This window comes from Diceros bicornis, chromosome 29 (genome assembly GCF_020826845.1).
Source record: "Diceros bicornis minor isolate mBicDic1 chromosome 29, mDicBic1.mat.cur, whole genome shotgun sequence".
Taxonomy (NCBI): domain Eukaryota; kingdom Metazoa; phylum Chordata; class Mammalia; order Perissodactyla; family Rhinocerotidae; genus Diceros; species Diceros bicornis.
Window position 1 is genome coordinate 30,526,425 of NC_080768.1, and position 18,589 is coordinate 30,545,013.

Sequence of the window (18,589 nt, forward strand, 5' to 3'; positions counted from 1 at the left end):
CTTTTGTCTCTGACCTTGATCTTAAATTTGATAGTTACTAAGTTGCAGTGCTAGTCAAGCCATTCTTTTCTTCCATGACTCGGTTTTCAATCTGAGAAAGAGTTAATGAGTGACGGTAAAACATTTAACAGATATAAGAGCCACACGCAGTGATATCTTAATGTAAAGTTTTCCAGGGACTAGTCAAAGTTACAAATGGAAAAATACTTAAGTGGCATATACCTCCCACCCACCTCTCTTGTAGCTCAGTTCCCTAAGGAACACCGACATTATTTACAAAAACTATGAGCTATCAAGATGATATAAAAAATGCCGGGTGGCTTAGGCAGAGGCATTTTAACTATGCAGATGGCTGGAAAGATCAAAGGCTAAATATAAAGTCATTTTTTGAATACTACCAATACATTAGAGAACTTTAATTGCTTAGTCTACCTTTAAAAATTGTAAATGTTCAGTAATAGCTGCTTTGACCAGAAGAAAACAGAAGGAAGAGAGAGGGAGGAAAGGAAAGGAAAAGAAAAGGAAAGAGTCAAAAAAGATTAGGTAGCACTTTTGTGCACCAAGACAATTAAAAAGACGTCTTACGAGAATGAAAAATGAAGAAAAGAGATCAGCTCTTGAAGCTGAAGTAACTGTGATGTCTGGTTTCCAGAAGCTGGACATTAACATTGCCCACTATTGGTGGCAACACAAGAATTTCTAAACAGACCTGACTTAGGAGCAACCATCCAGCTGGAAGAAGCAGCTAGGAGCTTGTCTTGAAGCTACATTTGCATAGCAAGAGCATTACTTTACCTAGGTTGTATCTTTATTTGAGTGGCCTCAGAGCATTGATAAAAATTGAGGGGATGGAAGCACCCCTCACACATACACAACTCACCCTTTACCCCCTGATATACTTGTTTATAATGGAGAAACAACAGTTAGTGCAGGAACAAGTGAGCAGAAGAAAGACTCCTACCCTATTACAGATAGAAGGGACCTCAGAGATCATCAAGGCTGTGATCTGAAGGTCATACGAGGAGCCGAACAAAATAGTGATAATTATTGAATCTGAGTGACAGGAACATGGGGGTTTTATTATAGTATTCTCACTAATTTATGTATATTTGAAAATGTTTGTGATAAAAAATGAATGAAAGAGTGAGGGGGGTAGAGAGGGTGATGGAGGGAGGGAGGCAAAAAGGAAGAGAGAGAAAGGAACGAAGGACGGAAAGGAGAAAGGGATGAAGGAAGGAAGGGAGGAAGGAAGGGATGAAGGGAGGAAAAGAGGAATGGAGGAAGGTAGGTGGGCAAGTTTCAAGTCCTGTGGGAAAAAAACACTGGTAGTCCCCCCGAAACTAAGGATAAAGACTGGCCCCAGCAAAGGACTTCGAACTCCGCACTCTGCACTCACATGTCTAAGTAAAGCTGGGACCCATATTCTGACCCTACCTTTAAAATGAGTCTTTCTCTTTTGCAGAAATTGTCCCACCAACTGCCTCAGCTCTTGAGAACAAGTAGCCCCTTTGGAGAGGTTCAGCAGTGAGAGTCTGGATTTATCCAAAGGCAGAATATCAGATGTGAAGTCAAAATGCCCCATGCATTCAGTCCTCTGTCAATCTTCTCTGTGCCACTGGAAAGGCAAACTCAGCACATCTGCCTCCCAGCTGCACAGCTTCATCATAGACAACCAGATGGGCTCTTATTTTATGGATTCCATTTGCAATCATTGTATGGACTCTTTATTTCTTGAAAATCCTTCACTACTCAGCAGGCCCAGAAATCCATGTCAGCTCTTCATACGCCGAATTAATAACCTGCCTTTTCAGATGCCAAGTTCAGAAAGTGTTTAGAAGGAAAATCAAGGGAACTTGACTTGGTAAGCTGGGGGTGTTGCTTTGGTGGCAAACTGAAATGAGTAGACAGACCAGTCATATTCCAACCCAGGTGTTGTTTTTCTCTCTGCTGGGCACTTGTCTGGCCACACATAGGCTGCAAAACCACTGGGCATGTTGGTGAGGTCCCTTGAAAGTAATTTTATATAAGGTCCAATCAGTTCACCAAAAGGTTACTAAGAGCCTGCTGGGTGCTGAGTACTGTGTGATATGCTAGAAATAAGATACAAATGACCTCAAGAAGGTCAAAGTCAAGTGGGTAAAATTAAGAAAGAAATCAGAAATGATAACACAGTGTGACCCATGTATTGTTAAGTGCTTACACAGGAGAAATCACAGGGAGGCAGAAAGAAAAGGCTATAAAAAGGACATGGCATTTGAGCTGAGTCTTGAGGGAAGACTAGGAGGGCACCTATTGATGGTAGGGAAAGGAGAGCACTGCAGGAAAAAAGACAGCAGGAACCAAGTCCCTGGACCACACACACCACCCACGGGTGAACCAGTCTTCGGGCAAACATTGTGATGTGCTTTCTATGTTCCTAAGCTGGGTGGGCGTGATGCAAACAGGAATCAGATGTGGTCCCTGCACAGAAGCGCTCACTGTAAAGTCTCTCAGGACTTCTAGAGAGCCTCTCACCTGGAATTGGGCTGGAAGCAGAAGGGGTTCTACTCCTGCCGTGGGCAAGAGTATCTCATGCAAAAGAAAACTCAAGCCTCACAGGGCGTGGATTTAGGAGCTGGAGGAACAGATGGACAAAGTAAGCCTTAGGGACAATTTCCAGGTCAGCAAAATATGGCTCTGTTGGCACTTCCTCATCCCTTTCATTGGCTTCTCCTAGATCCCTTCTTTCCTCAAATCCGCTTCTTGACCACCTATCCCCCACAAACACACACTCGCCAAAGACCTCAGAGCCGACTTTACTCTAGATTACCTTTCTCAGAAATGGCCCTTACTTCAAAACTGTCAACCTTACCCCAAAAGTCTTCCATCCCTTCAACTAGAAGGACCTCAGCCTGATGTTAGACGAAAATGAGCAAAGTGAATAGTAAGATGTGAATGATTGAAATTCTCTCAAATCTCCCTGGGGACTAATTTTTTTTTTCAATAGCACAGTTTAACTCAAATTTCAGGTGGCGTTTCAGGCAGTTTGGAACGGACGTTTTAGGGTGGGGACTTGTTTCAGTGGTCTTCAGAGTCCACAGCCAGAACACTGGTTCCACCACTCACGTACAAACTCGGCCCTGGGAACAAAAAGAGGAAACAGCTCTCCTACCTGAGGAGACACCCTCAGCTGTTCTCTCTCTCGGATCTGCTCCACTGGTTCCTGGTCAGCCCTTGGCTGCCCTGGACTCATTTGTGTCTCTCCACGAAGGGCTGGAGAGCCCATTTGAGAGGGGCTGTGGGAGAGAGCTGCCCCAACGCAAGGTAACCCGTGGTTCTGGGACCCAGGTCTGCCTTAGCCAGTTCCCAACCACTGGAAGCCAGCACATTCAGCCAGGGACTTGTGCAAGCCCAGGGCCCTCAGTCAGAGCAGCTCTTATTTCCCCTCTATTTCACAGCCCCCAACCTTGCTAAATCTCCTACTTCCTTTCTCAGGTGACCAGGCATTCCACAGATGTTTAGGGGAACCTGATCCAGACTCTAGCATCCTCTCTGCTGCCCACTAGGCACAGCTCCTGCCCCTTCTCCGATTCTTATAGACATTTGATCAGGACTTCTCGGAGGCCTTGGGTCCACAGGCCCCCATCAGTTGTGTGCCGAATCCCATATCTTCTTCTGGGACACAGCCCTAACAAAGCCATCTCTGGCTCAAATCCTACCCAAGCTGGGCCTCCCCTGAGTAGAGAATTTATCTTTTGGGAACTGTAGCTCCAGGCCCTCCTCAGAGCCTCAGGTTACATATCCACTGATAAGGCCAGCCTGCGTCCTACAGGTTGGTCCTGTAGAATTGCCACATGGGTGAGTGGCCACTGTGGCCCGTCTGCCAGCAGCAGGGTGTGGTATAAGCCCCGTAGCCTCACCACCAGGAAAGGCAGCTTCGAAGGAGACTGTGACCCAAATCCTGCCAAACTGGAGGATCAGGAGTCTGGAATGTTTTCACCTCTTTGTTTCTCCAGTTTCAGGAAAATAGAGAAAAGTAATCTCGAGGGGTGAAGGGAATCTTATCAGCTGAGGAGAACTCAAGGAAATCTCAGCTGTTGTGCAGGCTAATTCGTTTATTTTCTATGCAGTCACCCTTATAGCCCCCACTGGGCTCACTTCCCTTCCCTGTAAACAACTGGCTCTAATTAAACTTGTTCTGTTGGATCAAGGTATATAACCTTGGAGAGTCCGTAAAAAATGGCTTCACTCTGAAGACTTCAAAAAACGCACGGTCCCTTTGTCAGGCATTAGACAAGGTTAATTTATGTCGTTGCTATCTTACTCTGAAGGACTCTAGTTACTTCACATCTGTTCTCTGTCTAATCTTTGTACAAACGTTGTGGTGGTCTTGGCAGCTAGATGCATCTAGTGGTCTCTTAACTGTTTCCTGCCCAAAATGTCCCTGCTTTCAGACTTGATTTTCTCTCCCCCTCTGCCTCCTTAAAGCATTCAATTTCCTCTCAGACAGTGTCCTGGCTGTTTTGTGTTCTCTGACTCGAGCGTGGAGGAACCGTCCTGCTCTCCACACTGGCTGACTTCAAGTAAAGACCAGGAATCCCTACAAGAGGAGAAGGCAATTATTGTTTCATTTCAGAATGGAGATAAAAGATGAGATGCAAGGGGCAATTGTGCAAGAAAATATGGATAGTAGACCGCTGTTTTCAGTCTGCGGTTGCAATTAGAACTTTTAAAAATTCAGTAGAATAAAAATATCAGAATATATTACATTAGAGGGGCATTCTTTTGTAAAAGATTTGCTTTAAGTGTATGTGTATATTCTGGATCATAATCTAAAATTCACTTCTTCCTATAAGTTGTGGTCAAAATAATTTGAAATTCTGGTGAGTGCATTTGGAGCTGTCTCAGGTCTATGGCTTTACTGTTTTCCACCAATGTGACTGTGAGCAAGTCCAATATCTTCTCTGAGTCTGTTTTCTCACCTGCAAATTGAGAACAATAATATGTACCCTACCAACCTCACAGGGTTCTTGAGAGGCCCTAATAAGATAAAGCATGTATAAGCTTTATACCAAAGCTTTATACCAATCGAAATCCACCCCAGAGAGCAGAAAGGGCTCCAGGAAGGATCCTCAAGTTTGGCACCAGATGAGAGAAGGGGAATCACAGAAGAAGCCTCAGGCTCAGGCTCGGCTTCAGGTCCTCACACATTGCTTCATTTATTCAACAATATTTATTGGATGCCTATTATGCATCAGGGATGATTTTAGTGGCTGGGGATAAATAGACAAAGTCTTTTCCTTCACGGAGTTTACATTCTAGTGGGGGGAAACAAATGAAAAAACAAAAAAGATAATGTGTGATATGATGTTCATGTCTGTGGGGAATAATTAAATGGTCTACTGGTAGACCAGTGCATCTACTACCAATTTTATCTAAGATCCCATGCAAGTGTTTTTCAGCAAAGTTTCAAGGCTAAAACTGTTGGAAATCACTGTGCAACTGTGTTACTTTGGAGGAATGTGCTGTGTAAGGTATCCAAAGACTATTTTTGCAAAGGATGCCCTTGGAATGCTCTCTTACTTTAAGAGCTTTCTGGTACAATCAACCATGGGCATCTCTCAGTTATGTCACCATCAGTTTTAATAAAAACAGGCTCTAAATAAATAGGAAGGGCTTCTTGTCTAGAAGAGAAGTAAACATATGGAATTCGTTACCTGAATTAGTAGAGTAAAGCCAAAATACAAACAGGTTCAAGACGGTTTTAGAAAAATACATGGATAATACATGTTTAACGCCATTAAATATTTTTAAGAGACATTATACAAAGTATGAAGAGTCCTAAGAGCCTGAGTGCTCTTGGCTGCTTTGTATCAAGCCATCTGCTTACTCATCATCATTGTCAACACTATAGACCTGCTGCCTCGGGACTAAAGTCCCAGGTCACAAGCTTTTGTGGTCATTTTTAGCAGCAAAGATCAAATGTTGGGAAACCAAACCTAAGGTTGAGAAGCCTGGATGCTCATCCTCACTTCCAGTTTTAACAAGTCAGTTCACATTTCTAAATCTCACGTTCTTCTTTGCAAAACTAGTTAGTCTCAGTGACATTTGAGGCGCCACTCAGTAGAGGAGGAAACAAAAACAGAAAAACCTTGATATGAAATTCTATCATGAGATCCTTCCTTCTTTGGGGATAAACCAGCACGCTGTTGCCATGATGCTTTGTGAGGTAACAATGCACTTATGAATTAACTGTCCCCAAAGATCTGACCCTCAGTCTTACACACTCAGAGTCTTGAAATTGTCAGCACATCGAAAGTGAAACTACTTCTCAAAGGCAGTGCACGTTAACCAAACTAACCAGATTTATATATAAAAGAGAAATTCAAATTTTTATTAAAAATGCAAAAAAATCTTTTTTTATTGTCCCATGGTCTAGGACAAGGTCACCACACTATGGCTTGTGGGCCAGCTCTGCCTGACACCTGTTTTTGTAAATAAAGTTGCATTGGAGCACAGGCAGGGCCATTGGTTTTCGTACTTCATTTCATATTGGCTTTCTGGCCACAGCAGCAGGGCTGCGTAGTCACAACAGAGACGCTATGGCCCACAAAGCCTAAAGTATTTGCAATATTGCCCTTTACAGAAAGAGTTTACCAAGTCCTGGACGTGAATATTTTTGTCAATACGATACATTCTCTCTGTGAAGGACTAAAGTAAGCTAGAGTGAGAAATTTGCTTAGTGAGCACGGGAGCAGAATAGGTGGGCGTCCTTGGGTGATATTAAGGAGTAATTCTCAGCTAAGAAAGCATAAGATATAGTTTTCTATTACAAAGAGCACCATGCCAGGGAAGCCACAAAATTAAAATCCACAGGACAAGTTTCTTTTTCCTTTGGGCTGTGTTTGAATGGACACTGCCAATATTTGCTTCTCTCTGTCTTTTGGTATTGTGACTCTGTTGCTGAAGATTCCCCATTGGATCAATACTTTATATAGCATGGATGAAATTTGTCATATTTCTTCCCTCCATAGAGCACACCTCAACACAGTGACACATCTGAATGAAATACAGACATGAATCCAAAGCCAAGAAGTGTAATATAGATATGGACACGAGGAGCTCTCAAACGGTGGCAAAGGGTGGCTACTCTTGGCAACACAAGGAATTTCTGAAATTAGGTATCTCACCAACGTTATACTTCAAAATATTCTTTCCCCTTCTTCACAATTCCACCTTATGCTAGCTTCCATCTTCAGAGGTTTCCCAATCACACAAATGACTGCCTTTCTCATTTTGAATTTTATTTCTCTCGATATTGCCATCCCTTTTCTTGCGCACATCAGCTTAGCTTCTGTCCTCACAAAGATAGTTATGTTCTTATTCCTCACAAAGATTTCATGGCTAGGCAAGCAAGAAAAAAAAGTAAGAAAAAAAGGAAAGAAAGGTGGTGGGGAGCGAGGGAGAGAGAGGGGGAGAAAAGAAAAAGAAAAGAAACAGAGGAGAAGAAAGCTCCTACTTTTTAAATCTTACGCCTGCCATATTTCAATATGTAAATTGTTATGTTTTGAATTGTGTCCTCCCTCAAAAAAGATACATTGAAGTCCTAATGCCAGTACCTCAGAATATGACCTTATTTCAAAATAGACTTGTTGCAGATATAATTAGTTAAGGCAAGGTCCTACTGGAGTAAGGTGGGCCCCTAATCCAATATAACCAGCGTCCTTATAAGACAGCCATGTGAAGAAAGAGACACACGGGGAGAATGCCAGGTGACAAGGAAGGCAGAGATGAGAGTGATGCAGTTACAAGCCAATGCAGATCAAAGACTGTTGGCAGGTGCCAGAAGCTAGGAAGATCTAAGGAAGGATTCCCCTGCACATTTCAGAGAGAGAATGGCCCTGCTGTCATCTTGATTTCCTACTTCGGCCTCCAGAACTGTGAGACAATAATTTCTGTTGTTATAAGCCACCCAGTTTGTGGTGTTTTGTTACAGCAGTCCTAGCAAACTAATACATAAATATGTTGAACCAAGTCTTGTAGTTCAGTTCAAGACTGTGTACCTCAATCTATTTCAGGACATTGGTTTTATCGCTGAACCTGTTTCTCTTTTTCCAATTTTTGGAGCACCTCATGTTTAGCGCCACTTACTTCCTACACCTGGGAGGGCAGACATTTAGCTGTAAGAATTGTTTATTTCCTGTCTACCTCAATAAATCCTTTTTATAAAAGTTTTGCACAAAACACTGTGTCTTGTACAAGAGCACATTTACTAAAAAGGTGGTAGTACCTTTTCTTAGACATTTCTAGCACAAGTAGTGTTCTCTCTTCTGTGGGCGTGCAGTGGGTTAAGAAACTAAAACACTTGCCACCACCTCCCCAAGGCACTTCTTTTCTATGACTGTGATTCACTGCACTACTCGTTAACCTTAGCGCCTGGAACTGGCCCAGGCTCCACCCCCAAATCAGACACAACCCATGTAGATCAAGATCCTTTAAGAAGCATAGCAACTTCGGCAGGTTCTGGCTCCATCACTGGTAAATAATAGTGATGATGATGACAGCAGTCTTTGGCTTTTTAAGCCATAAACTTAGCTTAACAATTTTGATTCATAGCTGGATACAAAATACTGTGTGAATGTTGATTAGCAGGTGGTCCCATCAGGTGGATGAATTGCTTACACTTTCTCCATCGTTATTCACAGTTCATTTTCCCTTCAGAATTTTTAGGTAAGCGCTTGGAGCTCTAACGTTTGGGTTTTAGATTCTGGAAGGAATGCAAGGGAGTTTTTTGGCACTCTCTGTTGAGTGATTTATGTACTGCTCCCATTGGATAATTTGTTTTAGGCATGTGTGACAGGGCTGGTACTGGACTCCTGCTTTGGAAACGTTTGTTTCAAATTTGCGTGTACTGGCCCTTCTGGACCCTGCAAGTATGTTTGAATGAAAAAAATCCTTCCCCGAGAGACAGTTACACTACATCCTAGGAAAAAGAGCCTGAGATACTTTCTCTCCTTTTTTCCATTGGAAAAAAGCATTAAGAAGCAAAGAGTAGGGACACTGATTTTAAGATTGGCAGGGAAAATACCCAGCTAAAATAACTTGGAAATATGTTGGAAATTTCTTTCACGAACATGAGATATGGAGAAAAGATAATTAAAACAAGAATCTCGGAGGCCTCCAGGAAGCAGCAAAGCAGCAAACTCGACTAAAGGCACCTGGTTAGTTTCTCTTGATGATGGGAGATGACAGTGGCTCTTCCACTTCTGAGAGTGAGCATTGCCCTTGCTAAATGGAAAGATAACTGCAGACAATTCATTTCCCAATTACCCTGAAGGTAGCGGTGTTGAAGCATCAGTCCTCTTGGAATAACTCCTATTGGACCATCCTCTAGGACAGTGGCAAACTAGCTAGATTCATAAAGAATGATATCAGTTGCAGTGTCTTAGAATTTAGAGTTGGAAGATGGCGGAGATATTGCACTGGGTTTTAGACAGGTTGTTGAATCTATTCAATGTGCCACCCCTGTCAGTGATTAAGATAATGTCGTCCCAGTCTTTCTCCATAAGTTGGAACCCAGCAGGCTGAAAGGTCAAGCCCACCTGCAATAATCAGAATACCAGTGCTAACAGAAGTCCCTCCTGGTAGTATGGTTTGTCAACAGGAACCTTGGATTCACACAGAAAAACCGAGTCTGCCTCATTAATAGCTTTCTCAATCTAGGACAACAAGTGATTTTGTAGTGGTCAGTCATCATGCTTGGTGCCATGGGAGACACAAATGTACCCAGATCCATCCCTATAAAGGCAAAGATTAATCTGGGTGCTCCTCAAGAGGGCATTGTCTCCATTAAGGTCCATGAGGCAGACAGATGGTGCATTAAAAAGAGTTTAACAAAGAGAGTTTAATGGGGAAACAGGGTTAAGAGAACCATCAAGGGATGTTGAAGTGCTAGGGGATGAGCAACACTGAAACCTGTCACTACTCATGAGCCTGAAATGACATAGGGAGAGAGTGGCATCACTGGAGCCTGGAGAGACAGAGCAATGGAAGAGGACACAAGTCCGTTTACCATAGATGATTGAGCCACTGCTGAGCTGCTGTGAGACAGGAAGAGAATAGAGATGAATGCTTGGCCTCTCTCTCTTCCCAATCTGCATTCTTCTCTAGGTGCCATCCTTTAGCCCAAACTCATGGGAAACCCTGGGCAAGGGTGCCCTGGTGTTGCTGTCTGTAGAATGCAGCCCCCTTAGGCACAGAGCAGGACAGAAAAGAGTGGAGAATGGATTTGGGGTTGAGGAGGAGGCAAACAGAAAGTAATTTGAGGCACAGACACCTAAAAATGAAATGTCTCTCTTTTATATAAGGTTGTGACCATAAATTACATTAGGGTAAATCACTTTTGCTCTGCATAGCGTCACTTGTGTGATTCACTGTCCCTCCCCCATCACATATGCTCATTCTATTAGCTGTGTAAATATAGGGTAAATAGGTATTCCTTGCTGGGAAGAGAGGAAAATAATAAGGAAGCTTACTGTTACCAGAAATAAATAGAGTTTAAATGAAGCTTGGTATGGAAATGTGGTTTCTGGAGAGGAAATGTACTAATTTACAGATAGGACTAAATGCCTCCTAAAGTGGAGCCAACCAAGAGGATAGGAAGTAGCTGAGCTGGTGACAAAGGCTGAAAACAAGGGCTTTTCTGAGGTTCTTATAGGAGAGCTGATTTCTGCATCATGAGTGGCTGATGTAGAAGACACTCCAGATCTAGTCATTCAGAGCCAGCAGTACGCTTGAGGAACAATGGTTGGGTGTGGGAATGTGAATCAGAAAGAGCTGTGATCTTGGTACCTAACACAAGTCACTGCTGGGACCTAGACCAACAAGGGTATCCCAGCAGTAGTGGGCAAATAACTCATCAAACTGGCACAACCTGTCTTCAACCGCAAACACAAGTGGCTGCAAGAAATAACAGCTGTTGTGCGCTGATCAGAATCTGGTTCTTTCTACCTCATGTGCGGCACAGGCTGGAGAAGAGGCCCATTGTCTCAGTTTTAAGAAGCCTACTACTCAGACAGGGAGACAAGACTTATACAGAGAAGAACACAAAAAAGTAAACAGGGCTGGCCCCATGGCTTAGCCGTTAAGTGAGCGCGCTCTGCTACTGGCGGCCCGGTTCCGATCCTGGGCATGCACCGACGCACCGCTTCTCCGGCCATGCTGAGGCCACGTCCCACATACAGCGACTAGAAGAATGTACAACTATGACATACAACTATCTACTGGGGCTTTGGGGGGAAAAAAAAAAGAAAGGAGGAGGATTGGCAGTAGATGTTAGCTCAGAGCCGGTCTTCCTCAGCAAAAAGAGGAGGATTAGCATGGATGTTAGCTCAGGGCTGATCTTCCTCACAAAAAAAAAAAAAGAAAAAAAGAAAGCAAACAAAATTGGTATTATGTTCCAGAGGAATTCAGGGGGCAGAGAAATTGCTATGGATGATCACAGAAATCTCACGGAGGTTGGGACGGGAACTGAACCCAGGAGGATGAAGACTTTAGGGAGGTAGAAGAAAATGTTAGAAGAAAGCCACATTACAAGCAAAGGTTCTCTAGGTAGAAATGCATAAGGCATGCTGGGAAGATGGTGAATAACTCATCTGTCTGGAGAAGAGTGCGCTAAACGTGCTTGAGCTGGGAGACGTGATAAAAGCAGAGTTTAAAGAAAATTATTCTGGCCGTGGAGTGCCAGTTGGATTGCATTGCAAAGCAACTGGAGGTATGGAGACAAGTTAGGAAACTATTCTAGCTAGGAAACAGTTCAGGCATGAAGTGATAAGGGCTAAGACTAGGGTTACGACAGTGGGAATGGAAGGACAGGGCAGGCTCAAGAGACAGAATGATTAACAGGCCTTGATGACTAATTGAAAGTGGAGAGAGGGCCGAGGAGAGGAGGAACCAATGATGAACATGGGGTTTATAGCCTTAATGACTCAGAAAATGATGATGTTATAAAGAAATCTGGCAAATTAGTTGGAGGGAGAGGGAAGCTAATAATTTAGCGCAGTAATTATGGTGAATTTAAGGTTTTAGTACATTGTTTGGGATGATATTCATTGGAAATATTCTTCTGCAGACGAATACCTCACCTGAGTTCAAGAGCTCATTAAATGACACTACTGTCCATCATTTTCCCAAACCCAAAACCCAAGAATTATCCTCATCAATTCTTCCTCCATTATTCCCAAAATTAATGTCTCCAAATTCTATTAATTTTACTTTTATTGTCTCTCAAATCTACCCACTTTCCCAATCCCAAACTCTTCACCTTACTTTAGACCACAGTCACCTTTCACCTAGAATTCAGCAATTATTTGCCAAATGGTGTCCTGTCCCAATTCAATCACTTTCCACAAAGAGGTCAGAATGTCTTTCTAAGTAAAAAATCTGATCCTGCCATCTGCTGGTTATATACCTTTGGTGGCTTCCTTGGGGTAAAGCCTTAACAGAACATAATAGTCTTCTCATAGTTGGCACCTGTTTCATTCTCTGCCCTCATGTTTCATTATTCTGTGTCTCACATGCAATGTCCCAAACAAATTTACATTTTCTTGAATGTGTCATGCTCTCTCTCACTTCCAATCTTGCGCATGACTGCCCCCTCTGTCTGAAATATCTTCCTTCTCTCACGTTGCATCATTCTTGACAATAAGTGTCAAAATATGCCTCTTTCAGGGAGCCTTTGCTGACATCCCAAGGCTAGTCTGGGTAATTCTTTTTTTGTGTTTCCTCAATGTTTTATTCATCCCTCTATCATAGTTTGTATTACTATGTAGAGTTAATTGGTTATTTACTTATCTGACTCCCACTCTAGATCTATGTGCCTAACTACAAAAAAGTATTTGTTTAATGAATGAATAAATAAAGCAAATAGAAACATGGTTCTGTTGAGTTTTAAATCAATTCAACAAGCTGGCATTGAGTACCTACTATTTGCCATGCCCTACACTGGGGGTTGGGAACATAATGGTGAATGCACTCCTGCAAACAAGAAATACACAATCTAGTATTATAGAGTCAGTGATAATCAGCAAACATATTATACAATGAAAGTCTTCAGTAATATTGAAGCGTCAGAAGAGTGCAATGGAAAAAGCTTATACTTTAAACCCAGACTGAGGTTCAAATTCATTCTCCAATCTTTATATGGCCTTGAACAAAAAGCTTAACCCCTTCATCCCCAGTCCTTTCATCTATAGTGATGATATAAATCCTATTTTGGATATTATTATGATTAAATAAGGATCCTAGGGTTTCATGCAGTAGATGTTCAATAAATGCTATTTCCTTTCCTTTACAGGTATTGTTGTTGTGTTTGTGCTTTCATTTTTTTGAGACTTAAGACCTCTTCAGACACATCTTGTTAAAACATAACAATGGGCGAGGTGTGGGGATGGGGCAGAATTTAATCACAGAAGGAGGTTCAGATCTTTCCCGAGAGCTTCTGTTAGGGGAAGAAGGAAGGGTTCTCTGGGAAGTGAGGATGATACTGTTGGAGAAGAAAGAAGGGTCCAGAAACTGAGACAGGGAGCCTGAGACTGCTTCTCCAGGTTGCAGTGGACATGCAGAGGAGGGAGAACTGGTACTGATTGGCATGTTTGTCTATGGCTGATATGGGCCGACTCACTTGAAAATCACCGGTAGTTCTAAAGTCCACGGTGTTTTCTAGCCACAGCTGATACAGTTCCATTCACAGCTCTAACACATTTTGTCCTTCCTTCCAACCAGCTCAAAAGGACCTTGATGTGACTGACCTCATCAGTAACAGCAACAGCAGAGCAAGGCTAAAACTGCAGCCATGCCTCTAGCTAACTATACACCTTCACAGTATCTTTTTTTTCCCCCTAATCCACCAGCTATTTTCCTGCCCTTCAATGATCAACAGTTTGAAATCTCCACTAAATTTCACCAGGACAGGGTTTTAACATACTGTTGGGTTATCTCCAGTGAGCAACAGGAGAAAAAAACGATAACATGAGAATAAGAAAAAAAATTTAAAAATAAAAATAAATTGAAAGCAAATGAAGGCAGAAAGAAAGAAGAAAATTGGATCTACTTGCAGATGGCATAAATATTTATGTTGAAAATTCAAAGGAATCTACACGACAACTACTAGAATTAATATGTAAATTTAGCAAGGTTGGAGAATACAAAGTTAATACCCAAATATTAATTGTATTTTTATACGCTAGCAGTAAACAATTAGCAAATTAAATTTTAAAAATTATACTTGCAAGAGTACCTAAAAACAAAAAATACTTAGGAATATATTTAACAAAAGACGCGTGAGAATTCCTCATTAAAACTACAGAACATTGCTGAAAGAAATTAAGGAAGAATCACATAAATGGAGAAATAAACCATGTTCATAAGTTTATTGGAAGATCCCAATTCATAGTACATTGGAATTCATAGGTTCATGAAAGATTCAATTGTTAAGATGTCAATTCCACTCAAATTTATCTATGCATCCAAAGCAATCCTACTCAAAATTCAGCAAATGTCAGCAGACATTGTCACTGAAATTGACAAGCTTATTCTAAATTTCCTATGGAAATTTCATGGCTCTAAAATAGCCACAACAATTTTGAAAAAGAAGAAGAAGATGGAACTTGATAGTGTAAGAGGAACTTACACTATCTACAAAAATCAAGATAGTGTAGTATTAACATAGTATATTATTAACATAAAAATATATTAATTATATAGTAATATATCATTATATAATATATTATTAACATGGTATTAATATAAAGATAGACATAAGAAACAACAAAACAGAATAGATTCCAGAAATAGATCCACACGTACATGGCTAACGGTGCTGGAACAATTGGATAGCCATAGGAAAAAAAAAAAAGAATGTCAACTCAAACTATACATAAAAATTAACTCAAAATGATCACAGACCTAAATGTAAAGCCTAATACTATAAAATTTCTAAAAGAAAGCAATGAAGAAATTCTATTGCCCTTGTGTTTTAAAAAGATTTCTTAAACGAAGCAAAAACCATGAGCTATAAAAGAAAACATCAATAAATTAGACTTACCAAAATAAAAATTTTTGCTCTTTGAAAGACATTGTTAAGAAAATTAAAAGATCACCAAAAGAATGTGAAAAATGTTTGCAAAGCATGTATTCAACAAAGGACTTGTATCCAGACTATGTAAAGAACTCTTATAACTCAATAGTAATAAGACAAACAATCCAGTAAAAAATGGGTAAAAGATTTGAACAGACACTTCACTAATGACAATATACAAATAAGATGAAAGAGGTAAACCATATTAGTCATCAGGAAAGTGGAAATTAAAATTACAGTGAGATACCACCATGCATACATTAGAGTGACTATAATTAAAAAGATGTCGACGAGGATGTTGAGCAACTGGAACTCTCATACCTCCCTGGTGGTCATGCAATATGGTTCAATCATCCTGAAAAAAGTGTTGGTTAATTTCTTAAAAAGTTAAACATATGACCTAGACATTCCACTCCCAAGTATTTACACAAAAGAAGCGAAAACATATGTCCACACAAAGACTTGTACACAAATATGTACAGCAGTTTTATGTACAATAACCCAAAATTGGCAATAATCCATAGCAGTTTTATGCACAATAATCAAAAATTGAAACAATCCAGATGTTCACCAACAGGTAATGGATAAACAAAAAGTGTTGCATCCATGCAATGGAATATTATTCAACAAAGAGAAACAAACTACTAACATACAGAACAAACTGAATGAATGTCAAAATCATTATGTTGAGTATAAGATGCCAGACATAAGAGTATGATTCCATTTACATAAAAGTCTAGAAAATGCAAAAAAGCTGTGACAAAAAAACAGCTCAGTGTTGACTGGGGCAAACGGTAGAGGGAGAGATGGACGGAAAAGAACCAAGAAGAAATTTTGGAGAGTGATAGAAAAATATTCTCTATGTTGATTGTGGCAGCAGTTTCACAGGTGTATGCATTGAGTTGTGCACTTTAAATGAGTGCAGTATATTGTACATAAATAATATCTCATTAAGATTGATTTTAAAACAAACAAAGGAAGGCTAGCCCAATACTATGTTTCTATATATAACTACCTCTCTACATATAACTACTAATCTCTGGAATCTGAACTAAAATTTTCTAAATAACATCAGTTCCCTCACCAGTCTCATATGATGAGAGATCCATTCCATGTCAATTTTTCTTTCTTTCTTCTCATACATATCCCTGCATTCCACGCCATCTGCCATTCTACTCGCAAAACAAAGGCCTGAAGGTCTCTTTCAATTAGTGCAAAATCTTCAGGCTCTCCTGCAACAACAAAAACAACAGCAACAACATGTGTGTATGGTGTATATGCATCCTTTCCCCCCAAACATCCCTTTATATGGGGGCTATATAGAGAGGCAAGTGATGTAGTTATACGTGAAAACTAAATGCATGGAAGCGCGGGCATGAAGAATTGTGAGTGTAACTGTTACTCTGTGGTCATATGTAAATCATGCCACTTGGGGGTGGACTATTGAGGAGGAAGTGGACAACCATTTTCAGATCAGCTGAATCAACACCGGTCTACAAGTCTTCGCAGCTGTCCTCCACACTCTCACATCCAGGTCACCTGCACATGGAGGGTCAGCTAACCTAGCTCATTTCCTTCAGTCTAGTATTTTCTTCTGGTGGCGAATCTTAAAGCTGCAATTAGTTAGCCTGATCCTGTAGCTCGCTGTGACCCAAAGCCAGTCACAATAATTCCTCCTGATCCCAAGAAGGTACGTCCAACATCTAGAAAAGCTTTCTGTTATCGTTCTCATACCCCGTCCTATTATTCTGACGAGCTAATGATTGATATTTGTACAGGGTCTGAGTTCTGCTACTCTTAAGAGTCAACAGTATTTGCTGACTCAGAGAAGCCTCACTGCAGTTGAAGCCGGGGCCTTGTTAATCTCTGTCTCCCACTGAAGTCCAGCTGGACTTGCTTCCGAGCTAGAGCATTGGAATCCTGAAATTTTGTTGAATACGATCATAACATATTTAATTCCTGCCAGTTGCCCTCTGGTCAGAAAGTATAATTAGAGGGTCTGCAGATGGTCTGGCAAGGTTTCTAGAAGCAGTAGAAACCAGCAGCTGACAGCACAGCTATATGAAATTAAAAACTGTTTCAAGATATAAACCATATGTACACACACGAATCCATTAGGAAACATGGTGAGCTCTTTGCGTTATATGGGTATTAGACGGTATGGGAAATGAATAAGGAACAATCAGAGAAATACATTGGAAAGGAAAGGAGAAAAACACAAAACAAAATCTTAACCTAGGATAGTTGGTTCCCAGACTTAGTAGGATACAATTTGGTTAAGAAAACATGGAGAAAACAGATGCAAGACATTTTTTTTTTCACCACACATTCTTAGTTTCAATTGTCAGATCCAATCATGACAGCTAATACTAATTTTATTGTTAAATTATGATTTTTTCTTTCTCCTCAAATACGCAAATTGTTCCAGTTTTTTCCATCTTTTAACTTCATTTTCCAGAAGAGAAAATTGCAAATCTCTACATTATTTAACCTGAACTTGCTTCCAGGACTGCAAAAAATACTCAGGTCCCCAAGTGGGAAAATAAGAGAGATGTTAACCTTAAATGGTTGTTCTCATCAAAGTTAACTTTCCTCCCCACGTGCTATTTTTTTTTTCAATTTATTTAAACTAAAAAAAAAAGCTCACTCATTAAGACGCAAGACTTAAAACTCAAAGGCTGTTCAGGGAGAATGAGTGAAAATGGCAATGCCTCTTTTCTAGAATCCTTAGAAGGTATTAGGTGTCTTGTTTTAAATTAGAGAGAGACTAAATTAGTCTCTTATGACAAGTCAAAAGTCTTTGTTATAGTAGCAAGTGCAGCACTATAGTTTTCATTTTATGAGTGTTACAGATTTGTACAATATTGTAGGAGCAACGAGAATGATCCTTACACCCACCGAAGAAATTAGTGATAAGAAGTTAGACTAGCGGAGAAATGAAAGATCAAAGGGAATCTTTGAAAAGACAATGAGAGGGGCTGGCCCCATGGTTTAGCGGTTAAGTGCACACACTCCACTACTGGCAGTCCTGGTTCGGATCCCAGGCGTGCACCCACGCACCACTTGTCCTGCCATGCTGGGGTGGCATCCGACATACAGCCACTAGAAGGATGTGCAACTATGACATACAACTATCTACTGGGGCTTTGGGGAGAAAAAGGGAAAACAAGGAGGAGGATTGGCAATAGATGTTAGCTCAGGGCCAGTCTTCCTCAGCAAAAAGAAGAGAATTGGCATGGATGTTAGCTCAGGGCTGATCTTCCTCACACACACACAAAAAAAGACGACGAGGTATTTGAATGTATTCATGGGGTATGACACTGCAGTTGAAATACATTGGGCTAAATGTTTAAAATCCCTTCACAAAGGATCTTTTAGTATGTTTCTGTTGAACAGACTGAAGGGATTCTATAAAGGGTGTCAAGGAAGCCTGTTTACCAGCTGATCGGCTAAAAGTTCATTTAAAAAAATTCA

The 18,589-nt window shown here is 40.9% G+C and overlaps 1 long non-coding RNA gene across 2 annotated transcripts in view; it reads right to left on the reverse strand.

The window, feature by feature from the left end:
- The window catches only part of LOC131394014 (uncharacterized), an 84,109-nt gene that overhangs the window by 1,665 nt on the left and 63,855 nt on the right, over nt 1–18,589 (reverse strand). Inside the window, exon 3 of one of the 2 annotated variants that reach the window (XR_009216035.1) lies at nt 16,200–16,347. This is a non-coding gene — a long non-coding RNA (uncharacterized LOC131394014). Of the gene's footprint in view, nt 1–15,806; nt 16,348–18,589 lie in introns of those variants that run through there. The other variant, XR_009216034.1, reaches the window with a different exon arrangement.